This window comes from Giraffa tippelskirchi, chromosome 2 (genome assembly GCF_054371585.1).
Source record: "Giraffa tippelskirchi isolate mGirTip1 chromosome 2, T2T-mGirTip1v1.2.pri, whole genome shotgun sequence".
Lineage (NCBI taxonomy): Eukaryota > Metazoa > Chordata > Mammalia > Artiodactyla > Giraffidae > Giraffa > Giraffa tippelskirchi.
In genome coordinates, this window is record NC_137276.1 from 44,870,712 (window position 1) to 44,890,781 (window position 20,070).

Consider the following 20,070-nt stretch of genomic DNA (forward strand, 5'->3'; position numbering starts at 1 on the left):
GAGGGTATTACGCTAAGTGAAAAATGTAAGACAGAGAAAGACAAATACTGTATGATATCACTCATATGTGGAAACTAAAAATCACAACAAACTATATTTTTCAAATATAACTAAAATGAAACATTCACAGATAAAGAGAACAAACTAGGAATTACCAGAGGGGAGAGAGAAAGAGGGACAGGCAATATAGTGGCAGGGGATTAGTAGGTACAAACTATTATGTATAAAATAAGCTACAAAGATATACTGTACAACACAGGGAATATAGCCAATATTTTATAATAACTATAACTGGGGTATAACCTTTTAAAATTGTGAATCACCATACTGTAAACATGTGACTTACATAATTCGTTGTCATTAGTTGCTAAGTTTTATCTGACTCTTTTGTGATCCCATGGGCTGTAGCCCACCAGGCTCCTATTTTTGTGGGATTTCCCAGGCGAGAATATTGAAGTGGGTTTCCATTACTTTTTCCATGGGATCTTCCTGACCCAGGGATGGAACCCAAGTCTCCTGCATTGGCAGGCAGATTCTTTACCACTGAGCCACAAGGGAAACCCCACTTACAAATATTGTACATCAAGTATATTTCAAAAAAATATTCAACAGATTATGTGTTTTTATAGGTATTATACATTTTCAAATTTTACAAAATTACTTACTTAATATAAAGAATAAAAATTCCACCAAAATCAAATAAGCAGGAAAAAAAAAAAAGTAGGGCTTTCAAGTCAACTATTAAGACATAAGCATTGCAAACACCTAATGCAGGTCTTTCATGCATTTAATCTATGTATATAGATGCACATATTCAATGTATTAATTGTATAACAGTAATCATTACTTCTTCATTAGCATTATAGCATTCATTTTCTGTCATTAAATATTTTTAAAAACATTTTCACTGCCTGCATAACATTACAAGATATTGTTTCCAATTATACAATCCTGAAGGAAGTCAACCCTGACTTTTCATTGGAGGGCCTGATGCTAAAACTCCAGTATTCTGGCCACATGATATGAAGAGCCTTGGAAAAGTCCCTGACTGGAAAAGACCCTGATGCTGGGAAAGATTGAAGGCAAAAGGAAAAGAGGGTGGCAGAGGATGAGATGATTGGATAGCATCTCAGATTCAAGGGACAGGAATTTGAGCAAATTCCAGGAGACAGTGAAGGACAGGGAAGCCTGGTGTGCTCCAGTCCACGGGGTCCCAAAGAGTCAGCATGACTTAGTGATTGAACAATAATTGCTTAATTACTTACGGAGCCAGAAGAGAGTAGAGAATAAAAATTTTATGCTTTTTTATCGTGGCTCTTCTTCCTTTCATACTCAGTTGCCTCAGGTAAGTTAATTACAATATATCAGTTCAGTTCAGTCCCTCAGTCATGTCAGACTCTTTGGGACCCCGTGGACTGCAGCACGCCAGGCCTCCCTGTTCATCACCAACTCCCAGAATTTACCCAAACTCATCTCCATTGAGTCAGTGATGCCATCCAACCATCTCATCCTCTGTCATCCCCTTCTCCTACCCTCTTCAATCTTTCCCAGCATCAGGGACTTTTCAAATGATTTAGCTCTTTGCATCAGGTGGCCAAAGTATTGGAGTTTCAGCTTCAACATCAGTCCTTCTAATGAATACTCAGGACTAATCTCGCTTAGGATGGACTGGTTGGATCTCCTTGCAGTCCAAAGGACTCTCAAGAGTCTTCTCTAACACCACAGTTCAAAAGCATCAATTCTTTGGTGCTTAGCTTTCATTATAGTCCAACTCTCACATCCATACATGACCACTGGAAAAACCATAGTCTTGATGGGACAGACTGTTGGCAAAATAATGTCTCTGCTTTTTAATATGCTGTCTAGGTTGGTAATAGCTTTTCTTCCATGGAGCAAACATCTTTTAATTTCATGGCTGCAGTTACCACCTGCAGTGATTCTGGAGCCCCAAAAAATAGTCTGCCACTGTTTCCACTGTTTCCCATCTGTCATGAAGTCATGGGACCGAATGCCATGATCTTCATTTTCTGAATATTGAGCTTTAAGTCAACTTTTTCAATCTCCTCTTTCACTTTCATCAATAGGCTCTTTTGTTCTTCTTCGCCTTCTGCCATAAGGGTGGTGTCATCTGCATATCTGAGGTTATTGATATTTCTCCAGGCAGTCTTGATTCCAGCTTGTGCTTCATCCAGCCCAGCGTTTCTCATTATGTACACTGCATATAAGTTAAATAAGCAGGGTGACAATATACAGCCTTGACATACTCCTTTTCCTATTTGGAACCAATCTGTTGTTCCATGCCCAGTTCTAACTGTTGCTTCCTGACCTGCATACAGATTTCTCAAAGGCAGGTCAGGTGGTCTGGTGAGATAGTGTGTATTGGAACAAAATCTGGCACATTGTGAGCATTTTACAAATGATAGCTCTTAATATTAAGAACCAACAGAGGATAGCTTGTGGCATGAGTGAGGGTGACCTAATATAAAGACATAATTGCATTAGTGCATATTTGCTAGCAATAAGTCCCACATAACTTGATTCTAAGGATCACTTGCAAACAGTTTTAATTTCTTAACAATTAGATTTATCTATGGTTCTGAACTTTGAATGGTCAAGTTAATTGCTCTTGTGTGAGGTCAAGAATATATCTATCAACATACCCTCAATTAAAGAAGATAATATTAAAGAGTTTCTGTTTCTTAAGACTGAAAACAGTTTAACCAAAATGTGATCTTCACCTGAAAAGAGTGAGGATGTGATTTCATTCATGTGAAAAAAAAAAGTTGCTCCAATAATCAAGAAAAAATGACTTAGAAATGAAAATTAACTGCATGTAGAGAATACACAAGTTATTGTCAGAATACCCCTTCCTAATTATGAGAGTGTTGTTGCAGGTATTCACTTCTTTCCTTATTTATTTAATGTAACTCACTCTATATCATCTTGATCTCAGAAAATTTACTTTCCTTTTTTTAATGATGATTAGATTTAACTCTAAATCAAACTGAAATTTAAATGGATTCAATTTTTTATCTTAAATGGGGTAATAAAATTAATGTAAAACACAGTCTCATTATTAAAATAATTTCAACAAATCATATCTTGCTCCTAATAGGCAACATTTGAAATTGCACTTGATACAGATCTAGAATAACAAGTAACGGAGCACTTTGGCAATTTTTTTCTTCATCTATATGTGACTCAATACTCATCTGAGAAAGTGGTACAGTTGAATTAATAGTTATTACAGAAAACTTCAATCCTACTTAAAACAGAAATATAATAACAAATTAATCATTTACATCTAACTTAATGGAAGGATGAAGAAAGTGTATTTCAAACATGTGTGTGTGTGTGTGTGTGTGTGTGTGTGTACACATGCACTTAGTCACTCAGTTGCAACCCCATGGACTGTAGCCCACCAGACTTCTCTGTCCAGGGGGATTCTCCAGGCAAGAATACTGGATTGGGCCATGCCCTCCCCTCCAGGGAGTCTTCGAATGGCAGGGATCGAACCCAGGTCTCCTGCATCACAGGTGGATTCTTTACCGTCTGAGCCACTAGGGAAGCCCAAAAATAGTGGAGTAGATAGCCTATCCCTTCTCCAAGAGATCTTCCCAACCAAGGAATTGAACTGGTGTCTCCTGCACTGTAGGCAGATTCTTTACCAGCTGAGCTACCTGGGAAGCCCATTTTAACCATACACCTTTTCAATAAGGATGGAATGTATTATTAACATGAATGAGCAAAATAAAGCCCTTTTTTCAAGGTAGTAGGTGAATAAATCAAATTGATTTAAAGGGAAAACTCAACCTAATAATCAATGGTACTTCATCATTATATGAAGTCCTCATTTCATTTTATCTTTTAATTTTTTAAGTTTAACTCTATTTGGAGTTGAGGAATATTATCTAATACTAGATTTTTCTCAAATTGCTGTTTCACTATTATCTGTGTTTATGTCCTACATTTGATAAATATGCAATTATTTATTTAATATGCAATAGTGCACATTTATTTCTGTTAATAAACTTTATTTTAGAACATTTTAGATTTACAGAGTAATGCAAAATATTACAGATGTTTACCTCATTACCACATACTCTGTTTACCCTATTATTGACATCTTAGTCATTCAGTATTATACATTCGTCACAATTAATGAACTAATATCGTACACCATTATTAACTAAAGTCCACATTATTCATAGATTCTACACTTTCCCTATTCTTTGCTATAGTTCCTATTGTCCTCTTTCTCTTCCTGGATTACATTCAAGGCATTCTCTTATATTTAGTCACCACATCTCCTTAGGCTCCTCTTGCTTGTGATATATTTTAAGGCCCCACATTTTACATGTGAGTTCTATGCTATAAAAAAAAAAAAAAAGAACGTTTATACTCTCTTTTCCTATACAAACTAACTGAAAGAAATGGAAGAAGGTTGTCCCCACAACCCCAAGCTAATATACTAATACTTCTAAAAAGTAAGGAAGAATGATTAGGGTGGCAACAGCCACTAGCTGTCTCTCAATTACATTTTTTCCATCCTTACAGTAAGAAAATACATTGAGTTTTAGCAGAACACACTGCTATCCAGCTGGTGTCTGAATTTTCCAGCCCTCTTGCAGTTAGGTAAGGCAACATGACTAAGTCAGGATAACATTATGTGAAAGGAAGTAATGTTGAAGTAAATTCCAAGACACCACCTTAGAATTTATGCTTAGGTGTATTCCTTCTCCTTTCCATGGGCTAATGAGCTCACTTATTGCATTTAATATGAAGGCCACAAATCTAGGAGACGAAAGAGTCACAGGATGCAAGGGGTCTGATCTCTCAATAACTTCATGGAGTGGAATTTATCCCCTCTGCCCTACACTACTCACCTCTGTGCCATTTGAAAAGAAAGAAGTACACTTGGATACTACTAACACCCTTACAACCTTGAGTCTCTGTCACAATAATTTACCATCTACCATAACTGACACAGTACAAAAAGAAATGGTTAGAAATTCAAATTTTCGATGCACAAATGGAAAAGCTTAAATTTGAAAGTATTAGAATATTGCCAAAGATGAAACAGATAATGTTAAGTTGTAACAATATAACTTATTTTGGAGTGCTCAACTGAAAAGCTTTGAAAAATCAGTTTAATTTTATGTACAGCTTCATATTTCTATTGCTGCAAGTGAGGAATATTTACTTGAATTATTGCTAATTTTCTCTTACTGTTAACTGTAAATGTATAAAATAGAGTTCTATTTTGAAGGGTATTCCAAAAATGCCTTGAATTTTGGAATTAATTTGAAAGTACCTTCCTCTAAGCCATTATTTCCCTAAAGAAATAGAGACTTAGAAAAAAAGAAAATATCTCAAAACAAGAGATACTATAAGAAGTAAATAACTTCAAAACTCAAAGAATCTATGCTGTCTGGAATAAAAATCTACTGTTATTTCACTACATGCTTATTTTTCACATGTATTGGAAGAGTTGAAACTATTCAGCTTTGAAACAATGAACATAAAAAGGAGGGGAATGTTCAGTTCAGTTCAGTTGCTCAGTTGTGTCCGACTCTTTGCGACCCCATGAACAGCAGCACACCAGGCCTCTCGGTCCATCACCAACTCCCGGAGTCTACGCAAACCCATGTCCATCGAGTCGGTGATGCCATCCAACCATCGCATCCTCTGTTGTACCCTTCTCCTCCTGCCTCCAATCCTACCCAGCATTAGGGTCTTTTCCAATGAGGCAACCCTTCGCATGAGGTGGCCAAAGTATTGGAGTTTCAGCTTCAACATCAGACCTTCCAATGAACACCCAGGATTGATCTCTTTTAGGATGGATTGATTGGATCTCCTTGCAGTCCAAGGGACTCTCAAGAGTCTTCTCCAACACCACAGTTCAAAAGCACCAGTTCTGCGGCGCTCAGCTTTCTTCACCATCCAACTCTCACATCCATACATGACCACTGGAAAAACCATAGCCTTGACTGGATGGACTTTTGTTGGCAAAGTAATGTCTCTGCTTTTAAATATGCTATCTAGATTGGCCATAACCTTCCTTCCAAGAAGTAAACGTCTTTTAATTTCATGGCTGCAATCACCATCAGCAGTGATTTTGGAGCCCAGAAAAATAAAGTCTGACACTGTTTCCACTGTTTCTCCATCTATTTCCCATGAAGTGATGGGACCAGATGCCATGATCTTAGTTTTCTGAATGTTGAGCTTTAAGCCAACTTTTTCACTCTCCTCTTTCACCTTCATCAAGAGGCTCTTTAGTTCTTCTTCACTTTCTGCCATAAGGGTGGTGTCATCCGCATATCTGAGGTTATTGATATTTCTCCCGGCAATCTTGATTCCAGCTTGTCTTTCTTCCAGCCCAGCGTTTCTCATGATGTACTCTGCATATAAGTTAAATAAGCAGGGTGACAATATACAGCCTTGACGGACTCCTTTTCCTATTTGGAACCAGTCTGTTGTTCCATGTCCGTTCTAACTGTTGCTTCCTGACCTGCATACAGGTTTCTCAAGAGACAGGTCAGATGGTCTGGTATTCCCATCTCTTTCAGAATTTTCCACAGTTTATTGTGATCCACACAGTCAAAGGCTTTGGCATAGTCAATAAAGCAGAAATAGATGTTTTTCTGGAACTCTCTTGCTTTTTCGATGATCCATCGTATGTTGGCAATTTGATCTCTGGTTCCTCTGCCTTTTCTAAAACCAGCTTGAACGTATGGAAGTTCATGGTTTATGTATTGCTGAAGCCTGGCTTGGAGAATTTTGAGCATTACTTTACTAGCATGTGAGATGAGTGCAATTGTGCAGTAGTTTGAGCACTCTTTGGCATTGCCTTTCTTTGGGATTGGAACGAAGACTGACCTCTTCCAGTCCTGTGGCTACTGCTGAGTTTTCCAAATTTGCTGGCTTATCGAGTGCAGCACTTTCACAGCATCACCTTTGAGGATTTGAAATAGCTCAACTGGAATTCCATCACCTCCACTAGCTTTGTTCGTAGTGATGCTTTCTAAGGCCCACTTGACTTCACATTCTAGAATGTCTGGCTCTAGGTGAGTGATCACACCATAATGATTATCTGGGTCATGAAGATCTTTTTTGTACAGTTCTTCTGTGTATTCTTGCCACTTCTTCTTAATATCTTCTGCTTCTGTTAGGTCCATACCATTTCTGTCCTTTATCGAGCCTATCTTTGCATGAAATGTTCCTCTGGTATCTCTAATTTTCTTGAAGAGATCTCTAGTCTTTCCCAATCTGTTGTTTTCCTCTATTTCCTTGCACTGATCTTTGAGGAAGGCTTTCTTATCTCTCCTTGCTATTCTTTGGAACTCTGCATTGAGATGGGAATATCTTTCCTTTTCTCCTTTGCTTTTCACTTCTCTTCTCTTCCCAGCTATCTGTAAGGCCTCCTCAGACAGCCATTTTGCTTTTTTGCATTTCTTTTCCATGGGGATTTTCTTGATCCCTGTCTCCTGTACAATGTCACAATCCTCTGTCCATAGTTCATCAGGCACTCTGTCTATCAGGTCTAGTCCCTTAAATCTATTTGTCACTTCCACTGTATACTCATAAGGGATTTGATGTAGGTCATACCTGAATGGTCTAGCACGTAACTATTTGATAGACTGTGTATTTTCACTGTGTATTGAAGTTGGATCACTCAAAAACTCTTCTTTATTTTCATAGTAGTATCATCCCTGAGGTTACTTAATGGGTGGTGTAACTCAGGTATCAGTTAGGGGGTTCCTACTCCTCAGTGTGGAAAAGGGAATGGCAATCCACTCCAGTATTCTTGCTTGGAGAATCCCATGGACAGAGAAGCCTGGTGTGCTGCAGTCCATGGAGTTGCAAAGAGTTGGGCACGACTGAGCGACTACCACACACACACACTCCCCAGTGAGCTAGTTAAACTGAATTGGAAAGTCCAGTCCTATTGCCTGTGCAAAGCCTTCCTCATGACCTACTTGCATCTAGGCACATGTAATAACGAGTCCACTCTGCTTCTATGGCTTAATCTTCCATCTGTCATGTCACCATACCAGGAATATCAGCTCTTTTTCTAGTTTTCAAAAGCAGTCCAATTATATTTTTTGAGTTTTATAACATTTTTAAAGAGGTGTGGGAATTATAACAGGGGTCATGTAGTAGACTAAGAGGCCTAAATCCAGCAAATCTATTCTTCCTTTAAGCCCAAGTATATGCAGAGTAGCCTAACTTTTACTAGCTCCCATATTCAATTCATGTTCCCAAATGCACTGAGAGTCTCATAAATGATTCTTGCAGGTATCAGTATCCATTAAACTTAGAAAGCATCCAGTGCCAGATATAGACCCTATTATGTTCGTTGTGGAAGAAGGCAATGGACCCCACTCCAGTACTCTTGCCTGGAAAATCCCATGGACGGAGGAGCCTGGTAGGCTGCAGTCCATGGGGTCGCTAAGAGTTGGACACAACTGAGCGATTTCACTTTCACTTTTCACTTTCATGCACTAGAGAAGGAAATGGCAACCCACTCCCGTGTTCTTGCCTGGAGAATCCCAGGGACGGGGGAGCCTGGTGGGCTGCCGTCTACAGGGTCGCACAGAGTCGGACATGACTGAAGTGACTTAGCAGCAGCAGCAGCGTGTTCGTTGTGCTCAGTCTCTCAGTCATATCCAACTCTTTATGACCCTATGGACTGTAAGCCACCAGGTTCCTCTGTCCATGGGCTTCTCCAGGCAAGAATACTGGAGTGGGTTGCCATTTCCTCCTCCAGAGGATCTTTCCGACCCAGGAATTGAACCTGTGTCTCTTGGGTCTGCTACATTGGCAGGCATATGTATGCATGTAGGTATGTATTTATTTATTTATACCACTAAGCCGTCTGGGAAGCCTTTGGTACCCTAAACTCTGCCCTTTTTAAATATAATTAGCAAAAGTTGTAATCTAAAGAATTCTATTGGTCAGGATCAGTGACAATGAAAAGATAAAAAAATATATATATGATAGATGAATGAAGTAGCTATAAGATTGTGAGCCAAAATACAACCAAGTGATTAAGATACATAGATAATGTCATATATTATTATTATTTTATTTAAAAAGAAATAACCCTTTAACTATCATTGACTCAGTAGCTCAAATGTTTCAAGATTCTTTATGATAAATAGAGCAATCTGCTTATTTGTTTGTTTATTTGGTTCATTACTTAAGTGACATTTTTGATGCTAAAAATATTCAAACACTAGGAGTTTCATATGAATCAATCTAACATGTAAGCAAAATCTTTCTCTTCTAATCCCTAAATTTATTCTAATGGATCTAATCATCTATTGGTACACTGCAAGGATTCAGTACCCAAAGTTCAGGAGAAAAGTAGAAATGCATGCATCAGGAGAGGGTGAAAGTCAAAGTGATAATGAAAAAGAATTAGTTATGAACAGAGAGGCATGGTACAGACCTAATATATGCTGTAGTAATTCTGCTGCTAGAATACAATAGAGAGTAAATGTTCTGACTAGCTCTCAAAATAGAATTATTGAAGATGAAAATTCAGGCTCTCCTTTATTTAATATAAAATTATTATTGTTATTGTGGTGAATCTGCAGGTAATCCTGCCTTCTATTATAACCAGTAGAAGCAGCAGCTAAGTCCTAGAGATATTTAACAGTATCTGGATTATTTTTTTTTTTCAACAGGTAAAAGCTATTAGCCTCAATTTGTCAACCAAAATACCCGATGTTATGATCTAAAGGACAAAGAAAAACAAGGGTCCTTCTAGGTATAGACCAATTAGTGTGGTACAGAAATACTATTTTCTAGGCTCCAAAAAAGCAAAGTTCTCTCATTTCCTAGAATGTGTGAACAGTTTATCCAATTGCATTCTGGCAGTGTCCTTATTTGAACCTCAATGTCCGGAGGGAAAGAAAAAGTCTTTTGCACCATTCAGACTCAAGAATTACTCTGGAACAATCATCAGTACCTGACACCAAAAGAGTTTCTGCGGAGAAGAAGGAGCTAATTTGTAAAGGCTGTTAGGCAATAGAACCTAACAAACAGAGAAAAGCAAACTAAATTGGATAGGGCATCAAAAGCAGAAGTAGCATGAAAATACTGTAGCAGGGTGCCATAAATGAGTTGCTCTGCCGAGATCAACTTTGATTTTTTGTCTCATCTGGTAGGATAAGTGTTCAACTGAATCTATGTCTAAGAAGGAACAGAAAAATCACTTTGCAACCAATTTCCCCAGTGTTTCTTAAGGCTGAAAAAAAGTACCTCAGTAGTTTCCTTCAATTATGAATATGTAGTCCTTGTGAAGTCCACTTTCTGAGAGAAGGTGGTATAAGAAATTCTGATGTTAAAGTGACTTTTACAAAGGGGATGGTTAATGGAGAAGAACTGAAGATTACCACCTTCTGGAAAGGAAGAAACTAATACTCCAGCCGCCATTTTCTGAGATTAGAAGGTAAAGAAAACTGTCAGATTGACAAGTGTCATCTTAACCATGACCAGAGCACAGAGAAACTAGACCAAGATTAGCAATATGGCTGACTGCAGGTCAAAATTCCAAATAGAAAAAAAGTTTAAATGAAAGATTTGAGTTCTTTAGATACACAATGTGGAATCTGTCCCAAGTTTCCTTATCCTATCTTACACTCTACAAAGGAAATGTAAGTTGAGAAAGTGTGGGATGGTGATTAAGAAGGAGTAGAGAGCAACATATGAAAAAATTCAAAGGATGTAGCAACATAGATATCTGTTTTTAGAGAGGAATTATCATATGTCAAATATGAGAGGTCAAATAAAATAAAAACAGAGAAATGATTGCTATTCTTGGCAACACAGACATCATAGGAAATCTTGATTACAGCAACCTCAAAGAGAGTTGGCTACAGAAAACCAAATGGAGTACGTGAAAGACACGTTAAATAAAGATATAAAAGTCATGAAAGGGAGCAGTAATTACAAGAGGGGTGAGAAGTCAGCTTGAGTTGTCTTATTAGGGGGAAATACTAGAGCTTACATGAATGTAGCTATAAATGATTCATCAAGCAGAGAAAGAGGAACTGATGATTCAGGAGGATGTAGGGAAGATGTGTGTAGGGAAGTAATGGGAGATTCATACCAAAGAGTTGCCCTTTTTCATATCAGGGACAAGTAACTAATCTGTGTGCAAGCACAGATACTCCATGGTCTTCACTTTTGATGTCTGAAAATAAAGGAGGATGATGGTTTTTATTTTCTCAATTAAGTATCAGTTCAGTCGCTCAGTTGTGTCCGACTCTTTGCGGCCCCATGAACAGCAGCATGCCAGGCCTCTTGTCCATCACCAACTCCCGGAGCCTACCCAAACCCATGTTCATCGAGTTGGTGATGCCATCCAACCATCTCATCCTCTGTTGTCCCCTTCTCCTCCTGCCCCCAATCCTACCCAGCATTAGGGTCTTTTCCAATGAGTCAACCCTTTGCATGAGGTAGCCAAAATATTGGAGTTTCAGCTTCAACATCAGACCTTCCAATGAACACCCAGGACTGATCTCTTTTAGGATGGATTGATTGGATCTCCTTGCAGTCCAAGGGACTCTCAAGAGTCTTCTCCAACACCACAGTTCAAAAGCATCAATTCTGCGGCGCTCAGCTTTCTTCACCGTCCAACTCGCACATCCATACATGACCACTGAAAAAACCATAGCCTTGACTAGATGGACTTTTGTTGGCAAAGTAATGTCTCTGCTTTTAAATATGCTATCTAGGTTGGCCATAACCTTCCTTCCAAGGAGTAAGCGTCTCTTAATTTCATGGCTGCAGTCACCATCAGCAGTGATTCTGGAGCCCAAAAAAATAAAGTCTGACACTGTTTCCACTGTTTCCCCATCTATTTCCCATGGAGTAATGGGACCAGATGCCATGATTAGTTTTCTGAACGTTGAGCTTTAAGCCAACTTTTTCACTCTCCTCCTTCACCTTCATCAAGAATCTCTTTAGTTCTTCTTCACTCTCTGCCATAAGGGTGTTGTCATCCGCATATCTGAGGTTATTGATATTTCTCCCGGCAATCTTGATTCCAGCTTGTCTTTCTTCCAGCCCAGCATTTCTCATGATGTAGTCTGCATATAAGTTAAATAAGCAGGGTGACAATATACAGCCTTGACTGACTCCTTTTCCTATTTGGAACCAATCTGTTGTTCCATGTCCAGTTCTAACTGTTGCTTCCTGACCTGCATACAGGTTTCTCAAGAGACAGGTCAGATGGTCTGGTATTCCCATCTCTTTCAGAATTTTCCACAGTTTATTGTGATCCACACAGTCAAAGGCTTTGGCATAGTCAATAAAGCAGAAATAGATGTTTTTCTGGAACTCTCTTGCTTTTTCGATGATCCAGCGGATATTGGCAATTTGATCTCTGGTTCCTCTGCCTTTTCTAAAACCAGCTTGAACATCTGGAAGTTCACGGTTCACGTATTGCTGAAGCCTGGCTTGGAGAATTTTGAGCATTACTTTACTAGCATGTGAGATGAGTGCAATTGTGCGGTAGTTTGAGCATTCTTTGGCATTGCCTTTCTTTGGGATTGGAACGAAAACTGACCTTTTCCAGTCCTGTGGCCACTGCTGAGTTTTCCAAATTTGCTGGCATATCGAGTGCAGCACTTTCACAGCATCACCTTTGAGGATTTGAAATAGCTCAACTGGAATTCCATCACCTCCACTAGCTTTGTTCGTAGTGATGCTTTCCAAGGCCCACTTGACTTCACATTCCAGGATGTCTGGCTCTAGGTGAGTGATCACATCGTCGTGATTATCTGGGTCGTGAAGATCTTTTTTGTACAGTTCTTCTGTGTATTCTTGCCACTTCTTCTTAATATCTTCTGCTTCTGTTAGGTCCATACCATTTCTGTCCTTTATCGAGCCTATCTTTGCATGAAGTGTTCCTTTGGTATCTCTAATTTTCTTGAAGAAATCTCTAGTCTTTCTCAATCTGTTGTTTTCCTCTATTTCTTTGCACTGATCGCCGAGGAAGGCTTTCTTATCTCTCCTTGCTATTCTTTGGAACTCTGCATTCAGATGGGAATATCTTTCCTTTTCTCCTTTGCTTTTCACTTCTCTTCTCTTCCCAGCTATCTGTAAGGCCTCCTCAGACAGCCATTTTGCTTTCTTGCATTTCTTTTCCATGGGGATTTTCTTTATCCCTGTCTCCTGTACAATGTCACGAACCTCTGTCCATAGTTCGTCAGGCACTCTATCAGGTCTAGTCCCTTAAATCTATTTGTCACTTCCACTGTATACTCATAAGGGATTTGATCTAGGTCATACCTGAATGGTCCAGTGGTTTTCCCTACTTTCTTCAATTTAAGTCTAAGGCAAGATCATTATCAGAGGAAGAGGAGAGAGAAGATATTGTGAAGAAGTGGGTGACAGGACAAGACTTGAGATTGTCATTTTGGAGAATATTAAAGCATATTATAAACATACATTAAACTGTTGAGCCAGACTGAATTCCCAATTTGCATTTGAGATCTTAAATTTAAGTGAGACTAGACAATATAGTAGTGAGTTTTCCCTCCAAATATGCTCAGCTGCAACCCACAGATATTTGGGTTAACAAGGTAAGAGATTTTTCTAGAAGTATGTTATAGAGAAGTAATCATGAAAAAAGTTTAGGTTTCTTCAAAGCAGAGATTTTAGTTATGATATAGAAATCTAAATCTGAGTAAGGAGGGAAGTGCAGGTATGATGAGGGTTACTGAATACAAAAATATAATTGGGTAAATTGACTGCACTGGATTTCAGTATTAAACACAGAATTGAGAGTTGAAGGTCTTCATGTAGGACTGAGTAGGTGAGGCGAGAATGAGAATAAATATTGCTTGAATTGATAGGATCAGTTTATGAATGTATGATCTACAGGAATGTTGAAATCAATAAAGTCAATGATAGAGAAAATGGTGAAAATAAAGGGAGAGTGTCACGTGCTAAAATTATACATGAAGAAGTAGAATCATGCAATTTAGGTTGATGATAGCAATAGGGTACTGGTAGCTGAAAAAATCTTAAGGGAATTCAAAGAGAAGCTATGATTTTTGAAAAAGAATGCTTGTGTTAGCTGCTCAGTCATGTCCAACTCTCTGTGACCCTATGGACTGTAGCTCACCAGGTTCCTCTGTCAGTGGTATTCTCCAGGCACGAATACTGGAGTGAGTTACCATTTCCTTCTCCAAGAAATCTTTCTAATCCAGGTCAAACCCAGGTCTCCTGCACTACAGGCAGATTCTTTACATCTGAGCCACAAGGATAAATACACATGCATACAAAATAAAAGATGCTTAGACCTTGGTAGAGTAGTACAACTTCCAGAAAATTATAAGAAAATATCTAGAAAAGCACATAAAGATAAACTTAAATATTCATCTAGAGTGAACTGATGGAAAAAAAAAGCAAGCCTGATAAGATCATATAATTTGCTACTATTTTTTTTTAATTTAAATACACAGTTTTCTATACTATTTTACCAAAGGAGAAAGTCATCATGGTGTGGGGTATGGAAAAAAAGTAAGATATCTATCAGCTCAAAAAGTATGCTTCATTTTTTAAAAAATATATTTAAATTAAAGTATGAAATTAACTATACATTATCTTTGGCTGAAATATAAATATTTCCTTCCTTATATTTCATAGTATTCAAATTATAAGCATTCATCACATTTATAGCAATAATAGGAATTAATATATATTCATTTTTCTTGGATTTCCCTGTTGGTCCAGTGGTTAAGAATCTGCCAGTTCAAGAGACACAGGTTCCATCCCTGGTCTGGTAAGATTATGCATACCTTGAGACTACTAAACCCATGGGCCACAGCTACTAAGCCTGCGTGCTGCAACTACTGAAGCCCACATGTCCTAGAAACCATACTTCACAACAACAGAACAAGAGAAGCCGATGCATTGAGAAGGCTATGTACCACAGGTAGAGAGTAGCCCCAGCTTGTTGCAACTAGAGTACGTCCGCGCACAATGAAGATACAGCACAGCCAAAAATAAAGAAATGGTAGTGGTGGTGGTGGTGGTGTAGTTGCTAAGGCTAAGTCATGTTTGACTTTTGCAACTCCATGAACTGTAGCCCACCAGGCTCCTCTGTCCAGGAGATTTCCGAGGAAAGCATACTGGAGTGGGTTGCCATTTCCTTCTCCAGGGGACTTTCTGAACCTAGGGATTGAACTCAAGTCATCTGCATTGAAGGCCATCTCCTGCATTGTAGGCAGATTCTTTACCAACTTAGTGACCAAGGAAGCCCCAAATAAATAAATAATTAAAATTATATATATATATATATTCATTTTTCTTAACATTTCTTTTATTTAAGGTGGTTTCCTCTCACCTGAATTTGAATTTTAGAATGTGATTTAACTTTAATATAGAATATGCCATACACTGAGAAAACGTTTTAACTAAAGTTCAAATCTGTTCTTGTAAAAAATGTCTCCCTATCAACTGAACAAAATACTCTAAGTATATATGTTTAATCCCATTTTATATCATTATGCTATAAAGATGAGATTTTATACATGGGTAACTTTAAAGTCCCCTTCCCTAGAACCTGAGATAATTACTGAATGGCTAATGTTTTATTTTTGTGGAACAGGATTCTGAAAGGAGGAGTGGAGGATGGAGAGCTAAGCAGAGAAGGAGAGGAGGCAATCAAAGTTGCATTACTGAGTTGGATATCAATAAGACGGACTGTTAGTTCAATCTCACAAAACACAGAGATGAATACGTTTCAGAACCTTCTTTCTGGGGAAATCAAGGGAGGAACAATTATCTGTCAACTCCTGATCTTCACTGATCAAAATTACATTCAATAGATTTTAGACTTCTGACCTCTAGGTATGAAATTGACATCCCAAAATCTGAGTTTCTTTTGGGCATCAACAGAGACACCTTGATCAAGGAGAAAGGCATGTAGCATGGTACTGACTGGAGATTACAGAACATATGACCATAGCAGTGTCTAGTATAAGAGATGATAGTTGTACCTCCCGCATAAATTTGTCATGATTGGTTTTTCTTTAATCCCTGATGATAATGATACAAATCATAATCTGGGACTATTATTAGCTAACATTTCCAAAAATGAATCCAAATATGCAAATTATACATAAAAAAATAGACATTTTAATAAAATGTGATCTATTTTGAAATGGCTATTTTATATTCTGTCCTTTACTCACAAGAGCAGTTTAATTAAATGTGAAGGATTATAATGTCTCTGCTGGTCACAGATTACTTAGAGTTCTGGAGCCTACTAAGCTAAGATGGATATGATAGCAATTCACAGGTTCTGTTAAGATAGAGTCTTAATGATCTATAATGTAACAATCTACAAAGTAAAATAATTATTTTGAATTATGTTAAATGCACATATTTATGTATTCAATTGTTTTTATTTAATATAACAGAGCTAAACTCATAGCACTTACTTACATTATTAGTTGTTATAAGGACTTTTGACACTGATAATTTTTCTCTTTCAATTCTGGTCTTTTACCTATTTTGCTTAAACTTTCAAAAGACATAGGTTCTTTTCATTGGACCATCACATTCTTTTCTGTCAGCAGCCCTCCTCTAATATTTAGGGCAAAAATGTATTAGAAACAATGGCTATGTGGCTGGACCTTAAATATTATTAGACATAATAGTCTAAAGAATTTAGAGAAACTTTCAGTTTATTTTATCTGCTTCAAAATGCCTAACAAGGTAAATCATTGATAAAACTCTACCTATCCTTGGATAAGATGTATTTCAATTGTGTCAGTTTGCAGATGAAGAAACTGAGGTTTACAGAGATTGAGTGACCGGTCAAAAGTAATAGAGCGCAATATAAGGCTGAACTCTAAAATAATTCAGATGTCTTCCTTAAAAGTTCTTTGAATTAGTACCCCCGAGTTGCACATGATACAAAAGTCTATTTAAAATCCTTAACATAGGAAAGGGAATTACTGGTTCAAATAACTGATAGATTCTAGAAGTAAGACTAAGAGAACTAACTTTAAACATAGCTGTGGCTATCACAGTATGAGCCAATTTCTCAGCAAGAAACAGATGGCAAAATCAGACTAGTATATTTTTTAAAAAAATTTTTTATGGGATGATTTTAAAAGTATGTATTAGGCAAGATATCATAATCCACAAGAAATAATATAGCATTCCAAACAACAAAAACTCATACCTGAAGTTGTTAAAGGTAATAACTACTGAAAACGCCAAACAGAGAATTTGTAAAGCATTAGAATTAGCTAGATAGATTCACACATCAGACAATGATGACATCCTCTCCTCAGGAAAGTACTCAATTCAAAATTTCTCATAAGTTCTACTTCTTTCCTCTAATCACCTGTGAAGTCTTCTAATTTTCCAACAAAAGTGAAAGTCAGAAGGCAAGGGGACCCAATGATGCAACCCATACAGATTAGCCCCTTGAGAAGAATGGAAGATAGTTTCCATATCCTACCACATATCCCACCACATATCCCCTGTTCCTCTTAACCTGGACCAGTACCTTGGCTAGAAGGCATTCTTTACCTAGTAGATTGACCCAAATTTCAATTCACTAATATACTTGGAGGTTATTTATTTACTGAGTTGAAGTGTTTTTTCATTGACCAAGACTTTTGAGCAAGGAAAGAAGTATCCTAGTGAAACCCCTACATTCTAAACATAGTTATCTTTGTCTCTATTAAAAATATTATTTTTTTATCTCTTTCCTTCTCCCTATCAATTTCCATTCTAGTCTGTTTTACCTTGACTTTCTCTTTTCTCCTACTCTAATCCCTCTCCTCTTGCCACTTCACAGGACCCTCTTCCTTTTCATCCCTCCATCCTATCCTAAACACATTCCCCTGACTGGACAAAATACAGTTTATAAAATAGGTAGTTTTGCAAAGTAGGTAGTGATGATGAACAACCTAATGGTTTTATTAGTTATAAATCTTGGCCAAGATTAGATTTGCATAAAGGAAGAGTATAATAGTAAGATTTCTCAGCAGATATCCCTGAAGACTTTTCTTCAAGATTGATTGGTGAGAAATCCAATCTTGTAAACCGGAAAAAAAAAAAAAAATCATTCCATCACTGATTGCAGACACTGCTTAACTAGAACCTTCCAAAATTACTCAGATCTCCATACACATTAAGATACCACTGTCTTTTTTCCTCCTCTATTGATGGTCTTAAATGTGAAGTAACACATTTATTTAGAACATAGAAGAGAGTGGTAGACTGAGGACCCTGGAAATTTGAAGATCTTGCTGAGAAAATGGAAGATACTTTGACTCAACAACAAAAAAATATATTAAATGAATTGCTCTTTGGATTACACAAAATAATAAGTTCAAGATAAAGAGTAACAGCATGTCTAGACAAAGACATCTGTTGATACTGGTGAAAAAGGAAAATTGGAATAATTATTCTTTTTTCAGTTAGAAAATCTATCATCTAAAACACAAAAGGCAAACTTTACATGACACAGCATCCTTCTGTGTAAATCTATCCGCTGTGGTTTTCTTGAAATTTCCCTAAACACAAAAGAGAGATGTTCATGTAACTGCAAAAAACAAATTTCTAGTTGATATCGAAGCTACACTTCACTCTAAACCCTAATGCCTATTCATCATTCTTTCCTCCTTTCAGGCATCAAAAAATTATGTGGTAAGCATTTTGAATGCCACTGACTCTGCTTCTATCTTAGCTTCATTATCACTAGTCAACACTCTCATTCACATGTTTTTCTGCTTGGTTTTTCCATTACAGGGAATTAACTGAAGCAAGATAAACCTGGAGAATGGGATGCCAATATTAGATGTGTCAGAACATCCTGTTTCTTGCACTCCCAGAAGAAATGATAATTTGATGATGGCATAGATTAATTGGGTTTCCCTGGTTGCTTGGTAAAGAATCCACCTGCAATGCAGGAGACCTTGGCTTGATCCTTGGGTTGGGAAGATCTCCAGGAAAAGGAAAGGGCAACCCACTCCTGTATTCTCGCCTGGGAAATCCCATGGACAGATCAGCCTGTAGGGCTGCAGTCCATGGAGTCACAATGAGTCAGACATGACTGAGCAACTAACATTTTCACTTTTTTTCTTTTTAGATTAATTAACTCCTATCTGATGTTTCCCCTATTAACATTTTAGATCATGTAGCTGCTCCTTGTTTGCTCTGGGTAGAATATATTTCAGATATGGGACACTTGGTGGAGGCTGAACCCAGTTGACTGGGTTTCATCTCATTATAAGCATTCCCAAATCCAAGAAAAATTAGTTTTTAAAAAATCTGCCACAACTTGCTTATATATCTTCAAATGCAATCATTATCCCTTATTGACTGACTGGAACACACTTCTACCCATCGATAAGACAAGTAGTTACTACTAGCTGATGCTTTCAAACGATGGTGCTAGACAAGCCTCCTGAAAGTACCTTGGACAGCAAGGAGATCAAACCTGCTAATGTTAAGGGAGACTAGCCCTGAATATTCACTGGAAGGACTGATGCTGAAGCTGAAGCTCCAGTGTTTTGATCATCTAATGCAAATGGATGACTCATTGGAAAAGTCCCTGATGCTGGGAAAGATTGATGGCAGAAAGAGAAGAGGGCATCACAGAATGAGATGGCTGGACAGCATCACTGATGCAATGAACATGTACTTGGGCAAATTCTAGGAGATGGTGAGGGAAAAGTAGGGCTGGCATGCTGCAGTCCATGGGGGTCACAAAGAGTTGGACATGACTGGGTAACTGAATAACAACTGTTGTGTACAAAATTTAAGATCCATTTAAGAGACTACTCTTCCTCATTTCTCTGTAGCCCTTACCCTAATAGCATCCTATGTCTATTCTCAGAAATAGTGGAAGATCTACCTGCTTTATTTTCTCTGAAAAAACTTATTTGTCTTCAGTTAAGAAAATTAAAATGCCATTCATGCCCTTTGTTGTTTAGTCTCTAAGTCGTGTCTGACTCTTTTGGGACCCCATGGATGGTAGCCCACCAGGCTCCTCTGTCCATGGGATTTTCCATGCAAGACTCC

At 37.8% G+C, this 20,070-nt stretch overlaps 1 long non-coding RNA gene across 1 annotated transcript in view; it reads right to left on the reverse strand.

Moving 5' to 3' along the window:
* LOC145539672 (uncharacterized) overlaps positions 1-20,070 on the reverse strand; it is an 870,498-nt gene that overhangs the window by 333,860 nt on the left and 516,568 nt on the right. The window lies entirely within an intron of this gene.